Raw genomic sequence first — 6,626 nt, forward strand, 5'->3', positions numbered from 1 at the left:
GCAGTATATTGCCAGTAAACCGGACAAGTTTGGGATCAAGTTTTGGGTGGCTTGCGACCTAAAATCCAAGTACATTTGCAATGTCTTCCCATATCTTGGCAAGGACCCCAATCGTCCCACTGGGGAGAGACTTTCCGAAAATGTAGTTATGAGGCTGATGGAACCATTCCTGGACAAGGGCAGAAATGTTACCACTGACAATTTTTTCACATCGCTTTCACTTGCGCAAAAACTTCTTAGACGGAAAACCACCATCCTCGGCACAGTCAACAAGATTCGCAGGGAAATTCCTCAATCCACTAGACAGACAGATCGCAATGAATTCACCACTCAGGTATGTTGCAGGTCTTTTGTGGTTCTATGTTTATGTGTTTCATTGTGTGTAAAAGGGCTATGGAATTAACAATTTATCTTATTTCTTAGGTGTTTTCAACCTCTGCTGCCACGCTGACGGAGTATGCGGCCAAACGGAAGAAGACAGTATATATTCTTAGCAGCATGCACAGCGTGGTTCAGACCGAAAACACTACCAAAAGGAAGCCAAACACTGTCACCCTTTACAACAAGACAAAGTGTGGCGTGGATGTGATGGACCAGATGGTTCGGGAGTACACTGTCCGCAAAGGAACACGGCGCTGGCCAGTTGCCGTGTTTTATAACATGATTGACATGGCAGCACTGAATGCACATGTGCTGTATCAAGAATGCACCGGGACGAAGGAAAGACGGGTGGACTTCCTGGTAGCCCTTGCAACCGAATTGGCTCACTCTCATGTAGCTGCGAAGAAGGAAAGAAAAGAACAGTTGCTTCGGACACAACCCTCCACACCGAGCCCTGGAAAAAGGGCCACGTGTCAGGTCAAACACAGATGCAAAAAAAATCAGGCCACTGTGCGATGTGTTCACTGCTACAGGTACACATGTGGTAAATGCAGGCGACAGATACCGTGGCAGTGCCAGGATTGTGAGTGATTGCTGAAAATGTTGTAATGTACTCACTCAATTTTTGTTATTATTTGTAAACATGTGTACAAACGGTTGGTTTTTTTTCTATTTTCATCAATAAATGTCAGCAACAAAGGACCTACATGTGTGTTGAGTTCTCCCTAAGATGGCATACTGAAACACTCCAAGTGTTTGCAAGTAAACCTGACAAGTTTGGGATCAAGTTTTGGGTGGCTTGCAACCTAAAATCCAAGTACATTTGCAATGTCTTCCCATATCTTGCTGGTACTATTGTACCAGTGCTCTGAATGGTGCCACAATGGACCACTGATCAACGACGGGGGTGTGACCACATAACAATGCAACCCGTCACCCCGTCGTTCAGTGGTCGTTGATCAGTGGTGCCACAATGGACCACAGAACGACGGGGTGACGGGTTTCCTGCAGTATATTGCAAGTAAACCTGACAAGTTTGGGATCAAGTTTTGGGTGGCTTGCAACCTAAAATCCAAGTACATTTGCAATGTCTTCCCATATCTTGCTGGTACTATTGTACCAGTGCTCTGAATGGTGCCACAATGGACCACTGATCAACGACCACTGAACGACGGGGTGATGGGTTGCAGTGTTGCACTCACTTTTTATTATTATTAGTACATATGTGTACAAATGGTTGGTTTTTTGTACTGTAAGCAATGGGAAGGTCAAACAAAATCACAAATGCATGCATAGATACTAATTATAATTCCAGTATCTCCTCCTCTGTGTCAGAATAATGTCTGAAATATCTTACTTACTAACTACATCCACTTCCTTGCTTGAAATGAAAAAGGAAATAACATGAAATGAAACTACTGTTTTTATCAATAAATGTCAGCAACAAAGGACCTAGACTCATGTGTGTTGATTTCTCCACACTCACTGCGGATGAGGAGACTGCTTCTCCACCGAAAAAGAGAGCTTGTTTGGGGACTGAGACACTCATCTGCAGTGTGAACAAATTCAAATTGTGAGCAATGGGAAGGTCAAACAAAATCACAAATGCATGCATAGATACTAATTATAATTCCAGTATCTCCTCCTCTGTGTCAGAATAATGTCTGAAATATCTTACTTACTAACTACATCCACTTCCTTGCTTGAAATGAAAAAGGAAATAACATGAAATGAAACTACTGTTTTTATCAATAAATGTCAGCAACAAAGGACCTAGACTCATGTGTGTTGATTTCTCCCCCAATCCCCTCCCTCCAGAATTCCTAGGTAACGACCCAATATACATATGAATGACTAGCCAATTTAGCTTCCACTTCCAGCATTTGACTGCTCTCCGGCTTTTAAAGGTAGAAACGCAAAATGATGACTCCGCGGGGGTCTAAGGTACTACCCCGAAATGACTGCTCTCCGGGGGTGTAAGTGTTAATAAAACACTTGTGGTGCTACAATATGCCTCAAGGTTCAACAACAGCACAACAGAAGTCACTCATGGTACAGCACTCGGTACCACTTTACAATAAGGCTCCCCTTATAGATGCTAATAAATAGTTTATAGCTATATTATTAATTAATTTGTAAATGCTTTATAAACCATTATTAATGGTTTATTATGCATTAGTTAAGGGTGAGAAAGAGGAAAAAAACTGACCGGTTTCTTGCCAAATAGTGAGCCAAATGTGTTCACCTATATATTTCATCTAGAGTTGCTATATTAAACATTTCAGACTAAGTTACTATCCTGTAAGCACAATCAGCATTTGTAAACATATTTTTTATCATAGAAAATTGTACTTCAGAAATGCATTATAAATATCCACAACTATCAATCGGAGCTTTGTTGTAAAGTGTAAAGCATAAAACCATTTATTAATGAATAATAAATATTTATAAATGCCAAATGGGAGCCTTATTGTAAAGTGTAAAGCATGACACCATTTATTTATGACTAATAAACATTTATAAATGCCAAATGGGAGCCTTATTGTAAAGTGTAAAGCATAACACCATTTATTAATGACTACTAAACATAAATGACAAAAGAGAGTTTTGTTGTAAAGTTTAAAACATGTCAACATTTATTAAGGACTAATAAACATTTATAAATGCCAAATGGGAGCCTTATTGTAAAGTGTAAAGCATAACACCATTTATTAATGACTACTAAACATTATAAATGACAAAAGAGAGTTTTGTTGTAAAGTTTAAAACATGTCAACATTTATTAAGGACTAATAAACATTTATAAATGCCAAATGGGAGCCTTATTGTAAAGTGTAAAGCATAACACCATTTATTAATGACTACTAAACATTTATAAATGACAAAAGATAGCTTTGTCGTAAAGTTTAAAACATGTCAACATTTATTAATCACTAATAAACATTTTTAATTGCCAAAAGTGAGTCTTAAATGTATAATGTCACCATTTATAACACTTAGACCTAAATTACAATCAGTGCTTGAAATAACATTTAACTACTGTCAAAAATGGCAATGTATTGTAAGAGTAACACATGTAACATTAAATGTGTTTTTTAAAACACCAAACAGTCACCCACTCCAAAAAAAGTTCATGCCAGACTGGTTCAAACTGGAAATATTTTTTGTATGTCCTTAAATAAGCGTCCCAGTGGTCCATCAGGGTGTCGCGCTCCAGTTCCTCCTTAAGAAAAGTCAGTTTCTCTCGCTCCTTGTTAAGAAGGGCAGTTGCAGTAGGGGCAGGATTAGAAGAAGAATCTAAAGAACAAACAATTATTAAATTACAATACTAAAATAATTTATAATCTAAACTTGGGAAACTCAAATAAAATATTGATTAAAAACGGTTACAACTTGAATTTATAAAAAGCCACTTTGTAAAAATTATGTTATATACACATGTGGTGGTTCAGACATTTCTAAAACAAGGCAAATAATTCTTATGTGTACTGCCTTACCAGGGTGTTTAATATAAATTTAATGATGCACATAAACAAAACTAAAAATATACAACTAAGTGATATCAATCGTTTGGAATAACCAATAATAATAGAGCTATTCACATGTTATGTGATGTTAGTTAGCCACTGTAGCTAGCAGCCAAATGGCTCGGTAGCTAGCTAGCTAGCTAGCATTATACTCACCTTCATGTCTAACTGCTGACGTCGTTGGCTTAGTGCAATCTAGATCATCCAGTCTCTGCTTTTTGTATCTCTTCGAACGTGTGCTAACTGTGTAAGTCGCAGACGCACACAAATTTTTATCTTCTGCTCCATCCATGGTGCAGCAACTTGAACGAGCGCCTTCAGTGTGTCTGTTCGTGCCCCTTTGGCTTGACCTTCCAGAGCGCTCCACTGCCTGTCGCGCTCTGAGAGGAGGGGCTTTCCTTAATAAAGTTAACTGTGATTGGATGGTTGTATAAGCTCCTCTGCGTTTAAATTAAATTTGTTTTCCCTCCCTTTGGCGGCAGAACATATTTCTTTAGCATGAATCCAGCGGGTTAGATCTACATAACAAAGTGGGAGATACATTATAACAGGTGAGACAATCCTCTTTTTTGCGTGGGACTATTTTTGATTATAGGGCTTGTTTTATATAGCATGTGAAGTTCTTTAACTCTGAACCGATTTGCACTAGACTCCCATAGAGTATTTTACGGTGTTTCGAGGTGATAATAAAATAAATTACTCATTTTTTTCCCACCAGAATGTCTCTGGGAATGAGATTGCGCGCCAGAATAGAAGGAAAACAAACTAAATATAAGGCACTAAGGCTCATTAAATGGCTGCAGAAGAAACACCTGCTAAAAAAGAAGCTTAGATGTCCTGTTTGTCACCATAAGATGAAAATGATTTCCGTGGTGAAGAAAGACCAATATATGTGGTATGTATAATGCATGATAATGTAGTGCATGTAGTAAATATAACAAAATATTTCGGTTATCAATGCAAGAGGGAGCATTAACCTCTTTTCATTATTATTTTCTTCATACTTAATTTTGTGATTATCTTTTCAATTAATGCTCTTGTTTAAGGGTCCATTTCTTTACTTAACTCATTTGTATGTTCTCAGGTGCTGCAAAAGAGCAAGTCATAGGAAAGTTTCCAGAACAATTAGAACTAGCTCCCTCTTTGAGAAATCAAAAACATCTCTTTTCAGTTGGATGAAGTTCATTTACAGGTATATGTAGATGTAGACATTAATAGCAATGCACCTTTCATAATTGAACACCAATACGAGACTTGTGAAATAAAATTAGGGCCTCAGTAAGTAATAATTGCCTCAATTTCTATCACAGATTTTCACAAGGGCTCAGGCTCAGACAAATAGATATGATCGATGATGAAGTGGCTGGCAGCTCCAGAACACTAAGTAGCATGGCAAGACACATTCGACATGTTTGTATACGTGCAATTAAAAGACACAGAATAAACAATGGACACCGTCTTGGTGGTGACAGAGAATTTGTGGTTATAGATGAAAGATGTCTCCGTCATCAGCGAAAGGTTGGTAAACTCTCAGACAGGTTTGTTAGAATCAATGCAGATCTGAATGTGTCCTCTAAACATGGAAACCTTTACCATAAGTAAAAAAAATTAGTAGAAGCAACCATCTTTTTGAATGTTTCTTTGTAGATATTCTGTTTAATTTTATTCTTTTTGTTTTCAGTATGCACGTGGACGCTTTGGAAATGCATGGAAAAGGAAGAAATGGGGATTTGGAATGATGGGAATTAAAGACAAAAGGCGAAGGCTCGTGTTAAAACTTGTTGAAAAACGATCAAGGCGCCACCTTGTTCCTCTGATCAGACAGCATGCTAAGTTGGGTAGTGCCATTATCAGTGATGAGTGGAGAGCCTACAAGAATGTTTTGACAAACATAGGGTACAGACATTACACTGTAAATCACAGCAGGTGGTTTGTAGATCCTCAATCTGGCAGTCATACACAGCATATCGAAAGGGCTTGGATGACCATCAAAGGACATGTCCGTAGATTAAGGAAATCGCACTGAGAAGTTGCTGGAGGAACACCTGATGGTTCTTGAGTGGTCATCTTGGCTTGGTTCGCGACACCCTGATGGACCACTGGGACGCTTATTTAAGGACATACAAAAAATATTTCCAGTTTGAACCAGTCTGGCATGAACTTTTTTTGGAGTGGGTGACTGTTTGGTGTTTTAAAAAACACATTTAATGTTACATGTGTTACTCTTACAATACATTGCCATTTTTGACAGTAGTTAAATGTTATTTCAAGCACTGATTGTAATTTAGGTCTAAGTGTTATAAATGGTGACATTATACATTTAAGACTCACTTTAGGCAATTATAAATGTTTATTAGTGATTAATAAATGTTGACATGTTTTAAACTTTACGACAAAGCTATCTTTTGTCATTTATAAATGTTTATTAGTGATTAATAAATGGTGTTATGCTTTACACTTTACAATAAGGCTCCCATTTGGCATTTAAAAATGTTTATTAGTGATTAATAAATGTTGACATGTTTTAAACTTTACGACAAAGCTATCTTTTGTCATTTATAAATGTTTATTAGTGATTAATAAATGGTGTTATGCTTTACACTTTACAATAAGGCTCCCATTTGGCATTTATAAATGTTTATTAGTCCTTAATAAATGTTGACATGTTTTAAACTTTACAACAAAACTCTCTTTTGTCATTTATGTTTAGTAGTCATT

At 37.3% G+C, this 6,626-nt stretch overlaps 1 long non-coding RNA gene and 1 pseudogene across 2 annotated transcripts; one reads left to right on the top strand and one right to left on the bottom strand.

The window, feature by feature from the left end:
* Positions 1-3,354: 3,354 nt before the first annotated feature.
* Positions 3,355-4,400, bottom strand: LOC146717171 (uncharacterized). The gene is made up of 2 exons (XR_014921867.1): positions 4,065-4,400; positions 3,355-3,678 (listed from the first exon to the last, which is right to left on the bottom strand). It is a non-coding gene; the product is annotated as an uncharacterized LOC146717171 (long non-coding RNA).
* A 75-nt stretch (positions 4,401-4,475) lies between these two features.
* On the top strand, positions 4,476-6,225 carry LOC146717172 (uncharacterized; annotated as a pseudogene). Its single transcript, XR_014921868.1, has 4 exons — positions 4,476-4,803; positions 4,993-5,100; positions 5,219-5,426; positions 5,590-6,225. The product of XR_014921868.1 is annotated as an uncharacterized LOC146717172 (transcript).
* The last annotated feature ends 401 nt before the right edge of the window (positions 6,226-6,626 follow it).

This window comes from Copadichromis virginalis, linkage group LG2 (assembly GCF_057382275.1).
Source record: "Copadichromis virginalis isolate Kocher_CV1m ecotype Utaka linkage group LG2, C_Virginalis_male_GT1.1, whole genome shotgun sequence".
In the NCBI taxonomy this organism is placed as follows: domain Eukaryota; kingdom Metazoa; phylum Chordata; class Actinopteri; order Cichliformes; family Cichlidae; genus Copadichromis; species Copadichromis virginalis.